This window comes from Schistocerca nitens, unplaced genomic scaffold (genome assembly GCF_023898315.1).
Source record: "Schistocerca nitens isolate TAMUIC-IGC-003100 unplaced genomic scaffold, iqSchNite1.1 HiC_scaffold_288, whole genome shotgun sequence".
In the NCBI taxonomy this organism is placed as follows: Eukaryota; Metazoa; Arthropoda; class Insecta; order Orthoptera; family Acrididae; genus Schistocerca; species Schistocerca nitens.
Window position 1 is genome coordinate 1 of NW_026045826.1, and position 20,310 is coordinate 20,310.

The 20,310-nt window shown below is 52.8% G+C and overlaps 15 non-coding genes across 15 annotated transcripts; all 15 read left to right on the forward strand.

The window, feature by feature from the left end:
• The first annotated feature begins 1,020 nt into the window (after positions 1-1,020).
• LOC126225716 (5S ribosomal RNA) lies at positions 1,021-1,139 on the forward strand. Its single transcript, XR_007543701.1, has one exon. It is a non-coding gene; the product is annotated as a 5S ribosomal RNA (ribosomal RNA).
• Positions 1,140-2,385: 1,246 nt separating this feature from the next.
• LOC126225693 (5S ribosomal RNA) lies at positions 2,386-2,504 on the forward strand. The gene has a single exon (XR_007543680.1). It is a non-coding gene; the product is annotated as a 5S ribosomal RNA (ribosomal RNA).
• A 1,247-nt stretch (positions 2,505-3,751) lies between these two features.
• LOC126225705 (5S ribosomal RNA) lies at positions 3,752-3,870 on the forward strand. Its single transcript, XR_007543691.1, has one exon. It is a non-coding gene; the product is annotated as a 5S ribosomal RNA (ribosomal RNA).
• A 1,247-nt stretch (positions 3,871-5,117) lies between these two features.
• Positions 5,118-5,236, forward strand: LOC126225717 (5S ribosomal RNA). Its single transcript, XR_007543702.1, has one exon. It is a non-coding gene; the product is annotated as a 5S ribosomal RNA (ribosomal RNA).
• Positions 5,237-6,483: 1,247 nt separating this feature from the next.
• LOC126225722 (5S ribosomal RNA) lies at positions 6,484-6,602 on the forward strand. The gene has a single exon (XR_007543705.1). It is a non-coding gene; the product is annotated as a 5S ribosomal RNA (ribosomal RNA).
• A 1,247-nt stretch (positions 6,603-7,849) lies between these two features.
• On the forward strand, positions 7,850-7,968 carry LOC126225723 (5S ribosomal RNA). Its single transcript, XR_007543706.1, has one exon. It is a non-coding gene; the product is annotated as a 5S ribosomal RNA (ribosomal RNA).
• A 1,248-nt stretch (positions 7,969-9,216) lies between these two features.
• On the forward strand, positions 9,217-9,335 carry LOC126225694 (5S ribosomal RNA). The gene has a single exon (XR_007543681.1). It is a non-coding gene; the product is annotated as a 5S ribosomal RNA (ribosomal RNA).
• Positions 9,336-10,583: 1,248 nt separating this feature from the next.
• LOC126225695 (5S ribosomal RNA) lies at positions 10,584-10,702 on the forward strand. Its single transcript, XR_007543682.1, has one exon. It is a non-coding gene; the product is annotated as a 5S ribosomal RNA (ribosomal RNA).
• A 1,248-nt stretch (positions 10,703-11,950) lies between these two features.
• Positions 11,951-12,069, forward strand: LOC126225696 (5S ribosomal RNA). The gene has a single exon (XR_007543683.1). It is a non-coding gene; the product is annotated as a 5S ribosomal RNA (ribosomal RNA).
• Positions 12,070-13,317: 1,248 nt separating this feature from the next.
• LOC126225697 (5S ribosomal RNA) lies at positions 13,318-13,436 on the forward strand. The gene has a single exon (XR_007543684.1). It is a non-coding gene; the product is annotated as a 5S ribosomal RNA (ribosomal RNA).
• Positions 13,437-14,684: 1,248 nt separating this feature from the next.
• On the forward strand, positions 14,685-14,803 carry LOC126225699 (5S ribosomal RNA). The gene has a single exon (XR_007543685.1). It is a non-coding gene; the product is annotated as a 5S ribosomal RNA (ribosomal RNA).
• Positions 14,804-16,051: 1,248 nt separating this feature from the next.
• LOC126225700 (5S ribosomal RNA) lies at positions 16,052-16,170 on the forward strand. Its single transcript, XR_007543686.1, has one exon. It is a non-coding gene; the product is annotated as a 5S ribosomal RNA (ribosomal RNA).
• A 1,248-nt stretch (positions 16,171-17,418) lies between these two features.
• Positions 17,419-17,537, forward strand: LOC126225701 (5S ribosomal RNA). Its single transcript, XR_007543687.1, has one exon. It is a non-coding gene; the product is annotated as a 5S ribosomal RNA (ribosomal RNA).
• Positions 17,538-18,785: 1,248 nt separating this feature from the next.
• Positions 18,786-18,904, forward strand: LOC126225702 (5S ribosomal RNA). Its single transcript, XR_007543688.1, has one exon. It is a non-coding gene; the product is annotated as a 5S ribosomal RNA (ribosomal RNA).
• Positions 18,905-20,153: 1,249 nt separating this feature from the next.
• LOC126225703 (5S ribosomal RNA) lies at positions 20,154-20,272 on the forward strand. Its single transcript, XR_007543689.1, has one exon. It is a non-coding gene; the product is annotated as a 5S ribosomal RNA (ribosomal RNA).
• The last annotated feature ends 38 nt before the right edge of the window (positions 20,273-20,310 follow it).

Below are 20,310 nucleotides of genomic sequence, written 5' to 3' on the forward strand. Positions count from 1 at the left end.
CGTCAGGGCCTACTGTTTAGTAGCAGTGGTAAATTCCACAAAGTAAATAAATAAACAAAAAGGAAGGAAAAAAAAAAAAAAATCTGCCGTTCTCGTCCGATCACCGAAGTCAAGCAACAACGTTAGTACTCGGATCGGTGACCGCCTGGGAACTCTGGCTGCCTTCATTTTTTGCTTTTTAGTCGCTACCCCTGCCAGCCCTCTTTTCATGCTGCCTTTGCGATGTGACAAAGATGTTTCCACAGTGATTTAAAACTGTTGTATTAAGCATAAGGTACGATGTTAAGAAAACTCAGTTTGAAGAAGAGTGTGCCTAGGAAGATTTCCAAAGTGTCTCTGGAAATAACAAAACAGTATGAAACGGCGAAAGTGTTCCGGAATACGACGGGGCTTATTGTTTTGGATGCTTTGTCGAACCTCCTGTGTCTTCTGTCCTTGTTTCCATGGCACGCCACAGCGCTGCTCTAGTAGCTCCCAACGGCCGCCCACGGCGTCTCGGACACGCCGGTCAGGCCCGCGCCCGTCTCGCAGATGTTTGTCGTGCTTGTGCCGTCATATGGACCGCGACCCGAGCGGCAGCGAGCGGCAGTCGAGCAAAGTCGAGACAAGTCGGGACGGAAGGGGAGGGGACAGGCGAGAGTGCACCGCGCAATTACGCAAATATCTGAAAAGCGCGGCGCGGCGTGTGTCAGGCAGGTGAGAAAGCTTCCGTCGGTCCAGCAGGACACTGCCACACCCCGCGCGGTCCCCCCGCCGCCGGCCACGCGCAAGCCCCACAAGATGCGTCGCCCGCGAGTGTCGGAGGCCGCACGCACCAACCAAACGAATGATAGACAGGCGGTGCAACGAGCAGCTGTGCTGTGTTGTGCGTCTCACCCACGTGGCGGCGCGCCGCACTGCGCGTCGCCTTCGAGGTGGAAGGACGTGCTTTGCGTCAAATGTGCCACGGAAAACGGCGATTGCGTGTGTTGGGAGAAGGGGCGAATGCTTCTTCTCGCCGTGCGGCTACGTTATAAGGACGCCAACGGCCATACCATGTTGAATACACCGGTTCTCGTCCGATCACCGAAGTTAAGCAACATCGGGCCCGGTTAGTACTTGGATGGGTGACCGCATGGGAACACCGGGTGCTGTTGGCTCTATCTCATTTTTTAACTTTTACGTCGCCACACCTGCGAGGCCTCTTTTTCATACTAACTTTCAGGTGTGACAAAGATGCTTCCACAAGCATTTTAAAGTACTGTATCAAACGTAAGATACGAAACTACAGTAATGAACTCAGTTTGAGCAAGAATGCGCGAAACAAGAGTGCTAGAACGCCTCGAAAATACAACACACTACGAATCGACAGATGAGTTCTGAAATACGTCAGGGCCTACTGTTTAGTAGCAGTGGTAAATTCCACAAAGTAAATAAATAAACAAAAAGGAAGGAAAAAAAAAAAAATCTGCCGTTCTCGTCCGATCACCGAAGTCAAGCAACAACGTTAGTACTCGGATCGGTGACCGCCTGGGAACTCTGGCTGCCTTCATTTTTTGCTTTTTAGTCGCTACCCCTGCCAGCCCTCTTTTCATGCTGCCTTTGCGATGTGACAAAGATGTTTCCACAGTGATTTAAAACTGTTGTATTAAGCATAAGGTACGATGTTAAGAAACTCAGTTTGAAGAAGAGTGTGCCTAGGAAGATTTCCAAAGTGTCTCTGGAAATAACAAAACAGTATGAAACGGCGAAAGTGTTCCGGAATACGACGGGGCTTATTGTTTTGGATGCTTTGTCGAACCTCCTGTGTCTTCTGTCCTTGTTTCCATGGCACGCCACAGCGCTGCTCTAGTAGCTCCCAACGGCCGCCCACGGCGTCTCGGACACGCCGGTCAGGCCCGCGCCCGTCTCGCAGATGTTTGTCGTGCTTGTGCCGTCATATGGACCGCGACCCGAGCGGCAGCGAGCGGCAGTCGAGCAAAGTCGAGACAAGTCGGGACGGAAGGGGAGGGGACAGGCGAGAGTGCACCGCGCAAATTACGCAAATATCTGAAAAGCGCGGCGCGGCGTGTGTCAGGCAGGTGAGAAAGCTTCCGTCGGTCCAGCAGGACACTGCCACACCCCGCGCGGTCCCCCCGCCGCCCGGCCACGCGCAAGCCCCACAAGATGCGTCGCCCGCGAGTGTCGGAGGCCGCACGCACCAACCAAACGAATGATAGACAGGCGGTGCAACGAGCAGCTGTGCTGTGTTGTGCGTCTCACCCACGTGGCGGCGCGCCGCACTGCGCGTCGCCTTCGAGGTGGAAGGACGTGCTTTGCGTCAAATGTGCCACGGAAAACGGCGATTGCGTGTGTTGGGAGAAGGGGCGAATGCTTCTTCTGCCGTTGCGGCTACGTTATAAGGACGCCAACGGCCATACCATGTTGAATACACCGGTTCTCGTCCGATCACCGAAGTTAAGCAACATCGGGCCCGGTTAGTACTTGGATGGGTGACCGCCTGGGAACACCGGGTGCTGTTGGCTCTATCTCATTTTTTAACTTTTACGTCGCCACACCTGCGAGGCCTCTTTTTCATACTAACTTTCAGGTGTGACAAAGATGCTTCCACAAGCATTTTAAAGTACTGTATCAAACGTAAGATACGAAACTACAGTAATGAACTCAGTTTGAGCAAGAATGCGCGAAACAAGAGTGCTAGAACGCCTCGAAAATAACAACACACTACGAATCGACAGATGAGTTCTGAAATACGTCAGGGCCTACTGTTTAGTAGCAGTGGTAAATTCCACAAAGTAAATAAATAAACAAAAAGGAAGGAAAAAAAAAAAAAAAAATCTGCAGTTCTCGTCCGATCACCGAAGTCAAGCAACAACGTTAGTACTCGGATCGGTGACCGCCTGGGAACTCTGGCTGCCTTCATTTTTTGCTTTTTAGTCGCTACCCCTGCAGCCCTCTTTTCATGCTGCCTTTGCGATGTGACAAAGATGTTTCCACAGTGATTAAAACTGTTGTATTAAGCATAAGGTACGATGTTAAGAAACTCAGTTTGAAGAAGAGTGTGCCTAGGAAGATTTCCAAAGTGTCTCTGGAAATAACAAAACAGTATGAAACGGCGAAAGTGTTCCGGAATACGACGGGGCTTATTGTTTTGGATGCTTTGTCGAACCTCCTGTGTCTTCTGTCCTTGTTTCCATGGCACGCCACAGCGCTGCTCTAGTAGCTCCCAACGGCCGCCCACGGCGTCTCGGACACGCCGGTCAGGCCCGCGCCGTCTCGCAGATGTTTGTCGTGCTTGTGCCGTCATATGGACCGCGACCCGAGCGGCAGCGAGCGGCAGTCGAGCAAAGTCGAGACAAGTCGGGACGGAAGGGGAGGGGACAGGCGAGAGTGCACCGCGCAAATTACGCAAATATCTGAAAAGCGCGGCGCGGCGTGTGTCAGGCAGGTGAGAAAGCTTCCGTCGGTCCAGCAGGACACTGCCACACCCCGCGCGGTCCCCCCGCCGCCCGGCCACGCGCAAGCCCCACAAGATGCGTCGCCCGCGAGTGTCGGAGGCCGCACGCACCAACCAAACGAATGATAGACAGGCGGTGCAACGAGCAGCTGTGCTGTGTTGTGCGTCTCACCCACGTGGCGGCGCGCCGCACTGCGCGTCGCCTTCGAGGTGGAAGGACGTGCTTTGCGTCAAATGTGCCACGGAAAACGGCGATTGCGTGTGTTGGGAGAAGGGGCGAATGCTTCTTCTGCCGTGCGGCTACGTTATAAGGACGCCAACGGCCATACCATGTTGAATACACCGGTTCTCGTCCGATCACCGAAGTTAAGCAACATCGGGCCCGGTTAGTACTTGGATGGGTGACCGCCTGGGAACACCGGGTGCTGTTGGCTCTATCTCATTTTTTAACTTTTACGTCGCCACACCTGCGAGGCCTCTTTTTCATACTAACTTTCAGGTGTGACAAAGATGCTTCCACAAGCATTTTAAAGTACTGTATCAAACGTAAGATACGAAACTACAGTAATGAACTCAGTTTGAGCAAGAATGCGCGAAACAAGAGTGCTAGAACGCCTCGAAAATAACAACACACTACGAATCGACAGATGAGTTCTGAAATACGTCAGGGCCTACTGTTTAGTAGCAGTGGTAAATTCCACAAAGTAAATAAATAAACAAAAAGGAAGGAAAAAAAAAAAAAATCTGCCGTTCTCGTCCGATCACCGAAGTCAAGCAACAACGTTAGTACTCGGATCGGTGACCGCCTGGGAACTCTGGCTGCCTTCATTTTTTGCTTTTTAGTCGCTACCCCTGCCAGCCCTCTTTTCATGCTGCCTTTGCGATGTGACAAAGATGTTTCCACAGTGATTTAAAACTGTTGTATTAAGCATAAGGTACGATGTTAAGAAACTCAGTTTGAAGAAGAGTGTGCCTAGGAAGATTTCCAAAGTGTCTCTGGAAATAACAAAACAGTATGAAACGGCGAAAGTGTTCCGGAATACGACGGGGCTTATTGTTTTGGATGCTTTGTCGAACCTCCTGTGTCTTCTGTCCTTGTTTCCATGGCACGCCACAGCGCTGCTCTAGTAGCTCCCAACGGCCGCCCACGGCGTCTCGGACACGCCGGTCAGGCCCGCGCCCGTCTCGCAGATGTTTGTCGTGCTTGTGCCGTCATATGGACCGCGACCCGAGCGGCAGCGAGCGGCAGTCGAGCAAAGTCGAGACAAGTCGGGACGGAAGGGGAGGGGACAGGCGAGAGTGCACCGCGCAAATTACGCAAATATCTGAAAAGCGCGGCGCGGCGTGTGTCAGGCAGGTGAGAAAGCTTCCGTCGGTCCAGCAGGACACTGCCACACCCCGCGCGGTCCCCCCGCCGCCCGGCCACGCGCAAGCCCCACAAGATGCGTCGCCCGCGAGTGTCGGAGGCCGCACGCACCAACCAAACGAATGATAGACAGGCGGTGCAACGAGCAGCTGTGCTGTGTTGTGCGTCTCACCCACGTGGCGGCGCGCCGCACTGCGCGTCGCCTTCGAGGTGGAAGGACGTGCTTTGCGTCAAATGTGCCACGGAAAACGGCGATTGCGTGTGTTGGGAGAAGGGGCGAATGCTTCTTCTGCCGTGCGGCTACGTTATAAGGACGCCAACGGCCATACCATGTTGAATACACCGGTTCTCGTCCGATCACCGAAGTTAAGCAACATCGGGCCCGGTTAGTACTTGGATGGGTGACCGCCTGGGAACACCGGGTGCTGTTGGCTCTATCTCATTTTTTAACTTTTACGTCGCCACACCTGCGAGGCCTCTTTTTCATACTAACTTTCAGGTGTGACAAAGATGCTTCCACAAGCATTTTAAAGTACTGTATCAAACGTAAGATACGAAACTACAGTAATGAACTCAGTTTGAGCAAGAATGCGCGAAACAAGAGTGCTAGAACGCCTCGAAAATAACAACACACTACGAATCGACAGATGAGTTCTGAAATACGTCAGGGCCTACTGTTTAGTAGCAGTGGTAAATTCCACAAAGTAAATAAATAAACAAAAAGGAAGGAAAAAAAAAAAAAATCTGCCGTTCTCGTCCGATCACCGAAGTCAAGCAACAACGTTAGTACTCGGATCGGTGACCGCCTGGGAACTCTGGCTGCCTTCATTTTTTGCTTTTTAGTCGCTACCCCTGCCAGCCCTCTTTTCATGCTGCCTTTGCGATGTGACAAAGATGTTTCCACAGTGATTTAAAACTGTTGTATTAAGCATAAGGTACGATGTTAAGAAACTCAGTTTGAAGAAGAGTGTGCCTAGGAAGATTTCCAAAGTGTCTCTGGAAATAACAAAACAGTATGAAACGGCGAAAGTGTTCCGGAATACGACGGGGCTTATTGTTTTGGATGCTTTGTCGAACCTCCTGTGTCTTCTGTCCTTGTTTCCATGGCACGCCACAGCGCTGCTCTAGTAGCTCCCAACGGCCGCCCACGGCGTCTCGGACACGCCGGTCAGGCCCGCGCCCGTCTCGCAGATGTTTGTCGTGCTTGTGCCGTCATATGGACCGCGACCCGAGCGGCAGCGAGCGGCAGTCGAGCAAAGTCGAGACAAGTCGGGACGGAAGGGGAGGGGACAGGCGAGAGTGCACCGCGCAAATTACGCAAATATCTGAAAAGCGCGGCGCGGCGTGTGTCAGGCAGGTGAGAAAGCTTCCGTCGGTCCAGCAGGACACTGCCACACCCCGCGCGGTCCCCCCGCCGCCCGGCCACGCGCAAGCCCCACAAGATGCGTCGCCCGCGAGTGTCGGAGGCCGCACGCACCAACCAAACGAATGATAGACAGGCGGTGCAACGAGCAGCTGTGCTGTGTTGTGCGTCTCACCCACGTGGCGGCGCGCCGCACTGCGCGTCGCCTTCGAGGTGGAAGGACGTGCTTTGCGTCAAATGTGCCACGGAAAACGGCGATTGCGTGTGTTGGGAGAAGGGGCGAATGCTTCTTCTGCCGTGCGGCTACGTTATAAGGACGCCAACGGCCATACCATGTTGAATACACCGGTTCTCGTCCGATCACCGAAGTTAAGCAACATCGGGCCCGGTTAGTACTTGGATGGGTGACCGCCTGGGAACACCGGGTGCTGTTGGCTCTATCTCATTTTTTAACTTTTACGTCGCCACACCTGCGAGGCCTCTTTTTCATACTAACTTTCAGGTGTGACAAAGATGCTTCCACAAGCATTTTAAAGTACTGTATCAAACGTAAGATACGAAACTACAGTAATGAACTCAGTTTGAGCAAGAATGCGCGAAACAAGAGTGCTAGAACGCCTCGAAAATAACAACACCTACGAATCGACAGATGAGTTCTGAAATACGTCAGGGCCTACTGTTTAGTAGCAGTGGTAAATTCCACAAAGTAAATAAATAAACAAAAAGGAAGGAAAAAAAAAAAAAAATCTGCCGTTCTCGTCCGATCACCGAAGTCAAGCAACAACGTTAGTACTCGGATCGGTGACCGCCTGGGAACTCTGGCTGCCTTCATTTTTTGCTTTTTAGTCGCTACCCCTGCCAGCCCTCTTTTCATGCTGCCTTTGCGATGTGACAAAGATGTTTCCACAGTGATTTAAAACTGTTGTATTAAGCATAAGGTACGATGTTAAGAAACTCAGTTTGAAGAAGAGTGTGCCTAGGAAGATTTCCAAAGTGTCTCTGGAAATAACAAAACAGTATGAAACGGCGAAAGTGTTCCGGAATACGACGGGGCTTATTGTTTTGGATGCTTTGTCGAACCTCCTGTGTCTTCTGTCCTTGTTTCCATGGCACGCCACAGCGCTGCTCTAGTAGCTCCCAACGGCCGCCCACGGCGTCTCGGACACGCCGGTCAGGCCCGCGCCCGTCTCGCAGATGTTTGTCGTGCTTGTGCCGTCATATGGACCGCGACCCGAGCGGCAGCGAGCGGCAGTCGAGCAAAGTCGAGACAAGTCGGGACGGAAGGGGAGGGGACAGGCGAGAGTGCACCGCGCAAATTACGCAAATATCTGAAAAGCGCGGCGCGGCGTGTGTCAGGCAGGTGAGAAAGCTTCCGTCGGTCCAGCAGGACACTGCCACACCCCGCGCGGTCCCCCCGCCGCCCGGCCACGCGCAAGCCCCACAAGATGCGTCGCCCGCGAGTGTCGGAGGCCGCACGCACCAACCAAACGAATGATAGACAGGCGGTGCAACGAGCAGCTGTGCTGTGTTGTGCGTCTCACCCACGTGGCGGCGCGCCGCACTGCGCGTCGCCTTCGAGGTGGAAGGACGTGCTTTGCGTCAAATGTGCCACGGAAAACGGCGATTGCGTGTGTTGGGAGAAGGGGCGAATGCTTCTTCTGCCGTGCGGCTACGTTATAAGGACGCCAACGGCCATACCATGTTGAATACACCGGTTCTCGTCCGATCACCGAAGTTAAGCAACATCGGGCCCGGTTAGTACTTGGATGGGTGACCGCCTGGGAACACCGGGTGCTGTTGGCTCTATCTCATTTTTTAACTTTTACGTCGCCACACCTGCGAGGCCTCTTTTTCATACTAACTTTCAGGTGTGACAAAGATGCTTCCACAAGCATTTTAAAGTACTGTATCAAACGTAAGATACGAAACTACAGTAATGAACTCAGTTTGAGCAAGAATGCGCGAAACAAGAGTGCTAGAACGCCTCGAAAATAACAACACACTACGAATCGACAGATGAGTTCTGAAATACGTCAGGGCCTACTGTTTAGTAGCAGTGGTAAATTCCACAAAGTAAATAAATAAACAAAAAGGAAGGAAAAAAAAAAAAAAATCTGCCGTTCTCGTCCGATCACCGAAGTCAAGCAACAACGTTAGTACTCGGATCGGTGACCGCCTGGGAACTCTGGCTGCCTTCATTTTTTGCTTTTTAGTCGCTACCCCTGCCAGCCCTCTTTTCATGCTGCCTTTGCGATGTGACAAAGATGTTTCCACAGTGATTTAAAACTGTTGTATTAAGCATAAGGTACGATGTTAAGAAACTCAGTTTGAAGAAGAGTGTGCCTAGGAAGATTTCCAAAGTGTCTCTGGAAATAACAAAACAGTATGAAACGGCGAAAGTGTTCCGGAATACGACGGGGCTTATTGTTTTGGATGCTTTGTCGAACCTCCTGTGTCTTCTGTCCTTGTTTCCATGGCACGCCACAGCGCTGCTCTAGTAGCTCCCAACGGCCGCCCACGGCGTCTCGGACACGCCGGTCAGGCCCGCGCCCGTCTCGCAGATGTTTGTCGTGCTTGTGCCGTCATATGGACCGCGACCCGAGCGGCAGCGAGCGGCAGTCGAGCAAAGTCGAGACAAGTCGGGACGGAAGGGGAGGGGACAGGCGAGAGTGCACCGCGCAAATTACGCAAATATCTGAAAAGCGCGGCGCGGCGTGTGTCAGGCAGGTGAGAAAGCTTCCGTCGGTCCAGCAGGACACTGCCACACCCCGCGCGGTCCCCCCGCCGCCCGGCCACGCGCAAGCCCCACAAGATGCGTCGCCCGCGAGTGTCGGAGGCCGCACGCACCAACCAAACGAATGATAGACAGGCGGTGCAACGAGCAGCTGTGCTGTGTTGTGCGTCTCACCCACGTGGCGGCGCGCCGCACTGCGCGTCGCCTTCGAGGTGGAAGGACGTGCTTTGCGTCAAATGTGCCACGGAAAACGGCGATTGCGTGTGTTGGGAGAAGGGGCGAATGCTTCTTCTGCCGTGCGGCTACGTTATAAGGACGCCAACGGCCATACCATGTTGAATACACCGGTTCTCGTCCGATCACCGAAGTTAAGCAACATCGGGCCCGGTTAGTACTTGGATGGGTGACCGCCTGGGAACACCGGGTGCTGTTGGCTCTATCTCATTTTTTAACTTTTACGTCGCCACACCTGCGAGGCCTCTTTTTCATACTAACTTTCAGGTGTGACAAAGATGCTTCCACAAGCATTTTAAAGTACTGTATCAAACGTAAGATACGAAACTACAGTAATGAACTCAGTTTGAGCAAGAATGCGCGAAACAAGAGTGCTAGAACGCCTCGAAAATAACAACACACTACGAATCGACAGATGAGTTCTGAAATACGTCAGGGCCTACTGTTTAGTAGCAGTGGTAAATTCCACAAAGTAAATAAATAAACAAAAAGGAAGGAAAAAAAAAAAAAAATCTGCCGTTCTCGTCCGATCACCGAAGTCAAGCAACAACGTTAGTACTCGGATCGGTGACCGCCTGGGAACTCTGGCTGCCTTCATTTTTTGCTTTTTAGTCGCTACCCCTGCCAGCCCTCTTTTCATGCTGCCTTTGCGATGTGACAAAGATGTTTCCACAGTGATTTAAAACTGTTGTATTAAGCATAAGGTACGATGTTAAGAAACTCAGTTTGAAGAAGAGTGTGCCTAGGAAGATTTCCAAAGTGTCTCTGGAAATAACAAAACAGTATGAAACGGCGAAAGTGTTCCGGAATACGACGGGGCTTATTGTTTTGGATGCTTTGTCGAACCTCCTGTGTCTTCTGTCCTTGTTTCCATGGCACGCCACAGCGCTGCTCTAGTAGCTCCCAACGGCCGCCCACGGCGTCTCGGACACGCCGGTCAGGCCCGCGCCCGTCTCGCAGATGTTTGTCGTGCTTGTGCCGTCATATGGACCGCGACCCGAGCGGCAGCGAGCGGCAGTCGAGCAAAGTCGAGACAAGTCGGGACGGAAGGGGAGGGGACAGGCGAGAGTGCACCGCGCAAATTACGCAAATATCTGAAAAGCGCGGCGCGGCGTGTGTCAGGCAGGTGAGAAAGCTTCCGTCGGTCCAGCAGGACACTGCCACACCCCGCGCGGTCCCCCCGCCGCCCGGCCACGCGCAAGCCCCACAAGATGCGTCGCCCGCGAGTGTCGGAGGCCGCACGCACCAACCAAACGAATGATAGACAGGCGGTGCAACGAGCAGCTGTGCTGTGTTGTGCGTCTCACCCACGTGGCGGCGCGCCGCACTGCGCGTCGCCTTCGAGGTGGAAGGACGTGCTTTGCGTCAAATGTGCCACGGAAAACGGCGATTGCGTGTGTTGGGAGAAGGGGCGAATGCTTCTTCTGCCGTGCGGCTACGTTATAAGGACGCCAACGGCCATACCATGTTGAATACACCGGTTCTCGTCCGATCACCGAAGTTAAGCAACATCGGGCCCGGTTAGTACTTGGATGGGTGACCGCCTGGGAACACCGGGTGCTGTTGGCTCTATCTCATTTTTTAACTTTTACGTCGCCACACCTGCGAGGCCTCTTTTTCATACTAACTTTCAGGTGTGACAAAGATGCTTCCACAAGCATTTTAAAGTACTGTATCAAACGTAAGATACGAAACTACAGTAATGAACTCAGTTTGAGCAAGAATGCGCGAAACAAGAGTGCTAGAACGCCTCGAAAATAACAACACACTACGAATCGACAGATGAGTTCTGAAATACGTCAGGGCCTACTGTTTAGTAGCAGTGGTAAATTCCACAAAGTAAATAAATAAACAAAAAGGAAGGAAAAAAAAAAAAAAATCTGCCGTTCTCGTCCGATCACCGAAGTCAAGCAACAACGTTAGTACTCGGATCGGTGACCGCCTGGGAACTCTGGCTGCCTTCATTTTTTGCTTTTTAGTCGCTACCCCTGCCAGCCCTCTTTTCATGCTGCCTTTGCGATGTGACAAAGATGTTTCCACAGTGATTTAAAACTGTTGTATTAAGCATAAGGTACGATGTTAAGAAACTCAGTTTGAAGAAGAGTGTGCCTAGGAAGATTTCCAAAGTGTCTCTGGAAATAACAAAACAGTATGAAACGGCGAAAGTGTTCCGGAATACGACGGGGCTTATTGTTTTGGATGCTTTGTCGAACCTCCTGTGTCTTCTGTCCTTGTTTCCATGGCACGCCACAGCGCTGCTCTAGTAGCTCCCAACGGCCGCCCACGGCGTCTCGGACACGCCGGTCAGGCCCGCGCCCGTCTCGCAGATGTTTGTCGTGCTTGTGCCGTCATATGGACCGCGACCCGAGCGGCAGCGAGCGGCAGTCGAGCAAAGTCGAGACAAGTCGGGACGGAAGGGGAGGGGACAGGCGAGAGTGCACCGCGCAAATTACGCAAATATCTGAAAAGCGCGGCGCGGCGTGTGTCAGGCAGGTGAGAAAGCTTCCGTCGGTCCAGCAGGACACTGCCACACCCCGCGCGGTCCCCCCGCCGCCCGGCCACGCGCAAGCCCCACAAGATGCGTCGCCCGCGAGTGTCGGAGGCCGCACGCACCAACCAAACGAATGATAGACAGGCGGTGCAACGAGCAGCTGTGCTGTGTTGTGCGTCTCACCCACGTGGCGGCGCGCCGCACTGCGCGTCGCCTTCGAGGTGGAAGGACGTGCTTTGCGTCAAATGTGCCACGGAAAACGGCGATTGCGTGTGTTGGGAGAAGGGGCGAATGCTTCTTCTGCCGTGCGGCTACGTTATAAGGACGCCAACGGCCATACCATGTTGAATACACCGGTTCTCGTCCGATCACCGAAGTTAAGCAACATCGGGCCCGGTTAGTACTTGGATGGGTGACCGCCTGGGAACACCGGGTGCTGTTGGCTCTATCTCATTTTTTAACTTTTACGTCGCCACACCTGCGAGGCCTCTTTTTCATACTAACTTTCAGGTGTGACAAAGATGCTTCCACAAGCATTTTAAAGTACTGTATCAAACGTAAGATACGAAACTACAGTAATGAACTCAGTTTGAGCAAGAATGCGCGAAACAAGAGTGCTAGAACGCCTCGAAAATAACAACACACTACGAATCGACAGATGAGTTCTGAAATACGTCAGGGCCTACTGTTTAGTAGCAGTGGTAAATTCCACAAAGTAAATAAATAAACAAAAAGGAAGGAAAAAAAAAAAAAAATCTGCCGTTCTCGTCCGATCACCGAAGTCAAGCAACAACGTTAGTACTCGGATCGGTGACCGCCTGGGAACTCTGGCTGCCTTCATTTTTTGCTTTTTAGTCGCTACCCCTGCCAGCCCTCTTTTCATGCTGCCTTTGCGATGTGACAAAGATGTTTCCACAGTGATTTAAAACTGTTGTATTAAGCATAAGGTACGATGTTAAGAAACTCAGTTTGAAGAAGAGTGTGCCTAGGAAGATTTCCAAAGTGTCTCTGGAAATAACAAAACAGTATGAAACGGCGAAAGTGTTCCGGAATACGACGGGGCTTATTGTTTTGGATGCTTTGTCGAACCTCCTGTGTCTTCTGTCCTTGTTTCCATGGCACGCCACAGCGCTGCTCTAGTAGCTCCCAACGGCCGCCCACGGCGTCTCGGACACGCCGGTCAGGCCCGCGCCCGTCTCGCAGATGTTTGTCGTGCTTGTGCCGTCATATGGACCGCGACCCGAGCGGCAGCGAGCGGCAGTCGAGCAAAGTCGAGACAAGTCGGGACGGAAGGGGAGGGGACAGGCGAGAGTGCACCGCGCAAATTACGCAAATATCTGAAAAGCGCGGCGCGGCGTGTGTCAGGCAGGTGAGAAAGCTTCCGTCGGTCCAGCAGGACACTGCCACACCCCGCGCGGTCCCCCCGCCGCCCGGCCACGCGCAAGCCCCACAAGATGCGTCGCCCGCGAGTGTCGGAGGCCGCACGCACCAACCAAACGAATGATAGACAGGCGGTGCAACGAGCAGCTGTGCTGTGTTGTGCGTCTCACCCACGTGGCGGCGCGCCGCACTGCGCGTCGCCTTCGAGGTGGAAGGACGTGCTTTGCGTCAAATGTGCCACGGAAAACGGCGATTGCGTGTGTTGGGAGAAGGGGCGAATGCTTCTTCTGCCGTGCGGCTACGTTATAAGGACGCCAACGGCCATACCATGTTGAATACACCGGTTCTCGTCCGATCACCGAAGTTAAGCAACATCGGGCCCGGTTAGTACTTGGATGGGTGACCGCCTGGGAACACCGGGTGCTGTTGGCTCTATCTCATTTTTTAACTTTTACGTCGCCACACCTGCGAGGCCTCTTTTTCATACTAACTTTCAGGTGTGACAAAGATGCTTCCACAAGCATTTTAAAGTACTGTATCAAACGTAAGATACGAAACTACAGTAATGAACTCAGTTTGAGCAAGAATGCGCGAAACAAGAGTGCTAGAACGCCTCGAAAATAACAACACACTACGAATCGACAGATGAGTTCTGAAATACGTCAGGGCCTACTGTTTAGTAGCAGTGGTAAATTCCACAAAGTAAATAAATAAACAAAAAGGAAGGAAAAAAAAAAAAAAATCTGCCGTTCTCGTCCGATCACCGAAGTCAAGCAACAACGTTAGTACTCGGATCGGTGACCGCCTGGGAACTCTGGCTGCCTTCATTTTTTGCTTTTTAGTCGCTACCCCTGCCAGCCCTCTTTTCATGCTGCCTTTGCGATGTGACAAAGATGTTTCCACAGTGATTTAAAACTGTTGTATTAAGCATAAGGTACGATGTTAAGAAACTCAGTTTGAAGAAGAGTGTGCCTAGGAAGATTTCCAAAGTGTCTCTGGAAATAACAAAACAGTATGAAACGGCGAAAGTGTTCCGGAATACGACGGGGCTTATTGTTTTGGATGCTTTGTCGAACCTCCTGTGTCTTCTGTCCTTGTTTCCATGGCACGCCACAGCGCTGCTCTAGTAGCTCCCAACGGCCGCCCACGGCGTCTCGGACACGCCGGTCAGGCCCGCGCCCGTCTCGCAGATGTTTGTCGTGCTTGTGCCGTCATATGGACCGCGACCCGAGCGGCAGCGAGCGGCAGTCGAGCAAAGTCGAGACAAGTCGGGACGGAAGGGGAGGGGACAGGCGAGAGTGCACCGCGCAAATTACGCAAATATCTGAAAAGCGCGGCGCGGCGTGTGTCAGGCAGGTGAGAAAGCTTCCGTCGGTCCAGCAGGACACTGCCACACCCCGCGCGGTCCCCCCGCCGCCCGGCCACGCGCAAGCCCCACAAGATGCGTCGCCCGCGAGTGTCGGAGGCCGCACGCACCAACCAAACGAATGATAGACAGGCGGTGCAACGAGCAGCTGTGCTGTGTTGTGCGTCTCACCCACGTGGCGGCGCGCCGCACTGCGCGTCGCCTTCGAGGTGGAAGGACGTGCTTTGCGTCAAATGTGCCACGGAAAACGGCGATTGCGTGTGTTGGGAGAAGGGGCGAATGCTTCTTCTGCCGTGCGGCTACGTTATAAGGACGCCAACGGCCATACCATGTTGAATACACCGGTTCTCGTCCGATCACCGAAGTTAAGCAACATCGGGCCCGGTTAGTACTTGGATGGGTGACCGCCTGGGAACACCGGGTGCTGTTGGCTCTATCTCATTTTTTAACTTTTACGTCGCCACACCTGCGAGGCCTCTTTTTCATACTAACTTTCAGGTGTGACAAAGATGCTTCCACAAGCATTTTAAAGTACTGTATCAAACGTAAGATACGAAACTACAGTAATGAACTCAGTTTGAGCAAGAATGCGCGAAACAAGAGTGCTAGAACGCCTCGAAAATAACAACACACTACGAATCGACAGATGAGTTCTGAAATACGTCAGGGCCTACTGTTTAGTAGCAGTGGTAAATTCCACAAAGTAAATAAATAAACAAAAAGGAAGGAAAAAAAAAAAAAAATCTGCCGTTCTCGTCCGATCACCGAAGTCAAGCAACAACGTTAGTACTCGGATCGGTGACCGCCTGGGAACTCTGGCTGCCTTCATTTTTTGCTTTTTAGTCGCTACCCCTGCCAGCCCTCTTTTCATGCTGCCTTTGCGATGTGACAAAGATGTTTCCACAGTGATTTAAAACTGTTGTATTAAGCATAAGGTACGATGTTAAGAAACTCAGTTTGAAGAAGAGTGTGCCTAGGAAGATTTCCAAAGTGTCTCTGGAAATAACAAAACAGTATGAAACGGCGAAAGTGTTCCGGAATACGACGGGGCTTATTGTTTTGGATGCTTTGTCGAACCTCCTGTGTCTTCTGTCCTTGTTTCCATGGCACGCCACAGCGCTGCTCTAGTAGCTCCCAACGGCCGCCCACGGCGTCTCGGACACGCCGGTCAGGCCCGCGCCCGTCTCGCAGATGTTTGTCGTGCTTGTGCCGTCATATGGACCGCGACCCGAGCGGCAGCGAGCGGCAGTCGAGCAAAGTCGAGACAAGTCGGGACGGAAGGGGAGGGGACAGGCGAGAGTGCACCGCGCAAATTACGCAAATATCTGAAAAGCGCGGCGCGGCGTGTGTCAGGCAGGTGAGAAAGCTTCCGTCGGTCCAGCAGGACACTGCCACACCCCGCGCGGTCCCCCCGCCGCCCGGCCACGCGCAAGCCCCACAAGATGCGTCGCCCGCGAGTGTCGGAGGCCGCACGCACCAACCAAACGAATGATAGACAGGCGGTGCAACGAGCAGCTGTGCTGTGTTGTGCGTCTCACCCACGTGGCGGCGCGCCGCACTGCGCGTCGCCTTCGAGGTGGAAGGACGTGCTTTGCGTCAAATGTGCCACGGAAAACGGCGATTGCGTGTGTTGGGAGAAGGGGCGAATGCTTCTTCTGCCGTGCGGCTACGTTATAAGGACGCCAACGGCCATACCATGTTGAATACACCGGTTCTCGTCCGATCACCGAAGTTAAGCAACATCGGGCCCGGTTAGTACTTGGATGGGTGACCGCCTGGGAACACCGGGTGCTGTTGGCTCTATCTCATTTTTTAACTTTTACGTCGCCACACCTGCGAGGCCTCTTTTTCATACTAACTTTCAGGTGTGACAAAGATGCTTCCACAAGCATTTTAAAGTACTGTATCAAACGTAAGATACGAAACTACAGTAATGAACTCAGTTTGAGCAAGAATGCGCGAAACAAGAGTGCTAGAACGCCTCGAAAATAACAACACACTACGAATCGACAGATGAGTTCTGAAATACGTCAGGGCCTACTGTTTAGTAGCAGTGGTAAATTCCACAAAGTAAATAAATAAACAAAAAGGAAGGAAAAAAAAAAAAAAATCTGCCGTTCTCGTCCGATCACCGAAGTCAAGCAACAACGTTAGTACTCGGATCGGTGACCGCCTGGGAACTCTGGCTGCCTTCATTTTTTGCTTTTTAGTCGCTACCCCTGCCAGCCCTCTTTTCATGCTGCCTTTGCGATGTGACAAAGATGTTTCCACAGTGATTTAAAACTGTTGTATTAAGCATAAGGTACGATGTTAAGAAACTCAGTTTGAAGAAGAGTGTGCCTAGGAAGATTTCCAAAGTGTCTCTGGAAATAACAAAACAGTATGAAACGGCGAAAGTGTTCCGGAATACGACGGGGCTTATTGTTTTGGATGCTTTGTCGAACCTCCTGTGTCTTCTGTCCTTGTTTCCATGGCACGCCACAGCGCTGCTCTAGTAGCTCCCAACGGCCGCCCACGGCGTCTCGGACACGCCGGTCAGGCCCGCGCCCGTCTCGCAGATGTTTGTCGTGCTTGTGCCGTCATATGGACCGCGACCCGAGCGGCAGCGAGCGGCAGTCGAGCAAAGTCGAGACAAGTCGGGACGGAAGGGGAGGGGACAGGCGAGAGTGCACCGCGCAAATTACGCAAATATCTGAAAAGCGCGGCGCGGCGTGTGTCAGGCAGGTGAGAAAGCTTCCGTCGGTCCAGCAGGACACTGCCACACCCCGCGCGGTCCCCCCGCCGCCCGGCCACGCGCAAGCCCCACAAGATGCGTCGCCCGCGAGTGTCGGAGGCCGCACGCACCAACCAAACGAATGATAGACAGGCGGTGCAACGAGCAGCTGTGCTGTGTTGTGCGTCTCACCCACGTGGCGGCGCGCCGCACTGCGCGTCGCCTTCGAGGTGGAAGGACGTGCTTTGCGTCAAATGTGCCACGGAAAACGGCGATTGCGTGTGTTGGGAGAAGGGGCGAATGCTTCTTCTGCCGTGCGGCTACGTTATAAGGACGCCAACGGCCATACCATGTTGAATACACCGGTTCTCGTCCGATCACCGAAGTTAAGCAACATCGGGCCCGGTTAGTACTTGGATGGGTGACCGCCTGGGAACACCGGGTGCTGTTGGCTCTATCTCATTTTTTAACTTTTACGTCGCCACACCTGCGAGGCCTCTTTTTCATACTAACTTTCAGGTGTGACAAAGATGCTTCCACAAGCATTTTAAAGTACTGTATCAAACGTAAGATACGAAACTACAGTAATGAACTCAGTTTGAGCAAGAATGCGCGAAACAAGAGTGCTAGAACGCCTCGAAAATAACAACACACTACGAATCGACAGATGAGTTCTGAAATACGTCAGGGCCTACTGTTTAGTAGCAGTGGTAAATTCCACAAAGTAAATAAATAAACAAAAAGGAAGGAAAAAAAAAAAAAAATCTGCCGTTCTCGTCCGATCACCGAAGTCAAGCAACAACGTTAGTACTCGGATCGGTGACCGCCTGGGAACTCTGGCTGCCTTCATTTTTTGCTTTTTAGTCGCTACCCCTGCCAGCCCTCTTTTCATGCTGCCTTTGCGATGTGACAAAGATGTTTCCACAGTGATTTAAAACTGTTGTATTAAGCATAAGGTACGATGTTAAGAAACTCAGTTTGAAGAAGAGTGTGCCTAGGAAGATTTCCAAAGTGTCTCTGGAAATAACAAAACAGTATGAAACGGCGAAAGTGTTCCGGAATACGACGGGGCTTATTGTTTTGGATGCTTTGTCGAACCTCCTGTGTCTTCTGTCCTTGTTTCCATGGCACGCCACAGCGCTGCTCTAGTAGCTCCCAACGGCCGCCCACGGCGTCTCGGACACGCCGGTCAGGCCCGCGCCCGTCTCGCAGATGTTTGTCGTGCTTGTGCCGTCATATGGACCGCGACCCGAGCGGCAGCGAGCGGCAGTCGAGCAAAGTCGAGACAAGTCGGGACGGAAGGGGAGGGGACAGGCGAGAGTGCACCGCGCAAATTACGCAAATATCTGAAAAGCGCGGCGCGGCGTGTGTCAGGCAGGTGAGAAAGCTTCCGTCGGTCCAGCAGGACACTGCCACACCCCGCGCGGTCCCCCCGCCGCCCGGCCACGCGCAAGCCCCACAAGATGCGTCGCCCGCGAGTGTCGGAGGCCGCACGCACCAACCAAACGAATGATAGACAGGCGGTGCAACGAGCAGCTGTGCTGTGTTGTGCGTCTCACCCACGTGGCGGCGCGCCGCACTGCGCGTCGCCTTCGAGGTGGAAGGACGTGCTTTGCGTCAAATGTGCCACGGAAAACGGCGATTGCGTGTGTTGGGAGAAGGGGCGAATGCTTCTTCTGCCGTGCGGCTACGTTATAAGGACGCCAACGGCCATACCATGTTGAATACACCGGTTCTCGTCCGATCACCGAAGTTAAGCAACATCGGGCCCGGTTAGTACTTGGATGGGTGACCGCCTGGGAACACCGGGTGCTGTTGGCTCTATCTCATTTTTTAACTTTTACGTCGCCACACCTGCGAGGCCTCTTTTTCATACTAACTTTCAGGTGTGACAAAGATGCTTCCACAAGCATTTTAAAGTACTGTATCAAACGTAAGATACGAAACTACAGTAATGAACTCAGTTTGAGCAAGAATGCGCGAAACAAGAGTGCTAGAACGCCTCGAAAATAACAACACACTACGAATCGACAGATGAGTTCTGAAATACGTCAGGGCCTACTGTTTAGTAGCAGTGGTAAATTCCACAAAGTAAATAAATAAACAAAAAGGAAGGAAAAAAAAAAAAAAAAATCTGCCGTTCTCGTCCGATCACCGAAGTCAAGCAACAACGTTAGTACTCGGATCGGTGACCGCCTGGGAACTCTGGCTGCCTTCATTTTTTGCTTTTTAGTCGCTACCCCTGCCAGCCCTCTTTTCATGCTGCCTTTGCGATGTGACAAAGATGTTTCCACAGTGATTTAAAACTGTTGTATTAAGCATAAGGTACGATGTTAAGAAACTCAGTTTGAAGAAGAGTGTGCCTAGGAAGATTTCCAAAGTGTCTCTGGAAATAACAAAACAGTATGAAACGGCGAAAGTGTTCCGGAATACGACGGGGCTTATTGTTTTGGATGCTTTGTCGAACCTCCTGTGTCTTCTGTCCTTGTTTCCATGGCACGCCACAGCGCTGCTCTAGTAGCTCCCAACGGCCGCCCACGGCGTCTCGGACACGCCGGTCAGGCCCGCGCCCGTCTCGCAGATGTTTGTCGTGCTTGTGCGTCATATGGACCGCGACCCGAGCGGCAGCGAGCGGCAGTCGAGCAAAGTCGAGACAAGTCGGGACGGAAGGGGAGGGGACAGGCGAGAGTGCACCGCGCAAATTACGCAAATATCTGAAAAGCGCGGCGCGGCGTGTGTCAGGCAGGTGAGAAAGCTTCCGTCGGTCCAGCAGGACACTGCCACACCCCGCGCGGTCCCCCCGCCGCCCGGCCACGCGCAAGCCCCACAAGATGCGTCGCCCGCGAGTGTCGGAGGCCGCACGCACCAACCAAACGAATGATAGACAGGCGGTGCAACGAGCAGCTGTGCTGTGTTGTGCGTCTCACCCACGTGGCGGCGCGCCGCACTGCGCGTCGCCTTCGAGGTGGAAGGACGTGCTTTGCGTCAAATGTGCCACGGAAAACGGCGATTGCGTGTGTTGGGAGAAGGGGCGAATGCTTCTTCTGCCGTGCGGCTACGTTATAAGGACGCCAACGGCCATACCATGTTGAATACACCGGTTCTCGTCCGATCACCGAAGTTAAGCAACATCGGGCCCGGTTAGTACTTGGATGGGTGACCGCCTGGGAACACCGGGTGCTGTTGGCTCTATCTCATTTTTTAACTTTTACGTCGCCACACCTGCG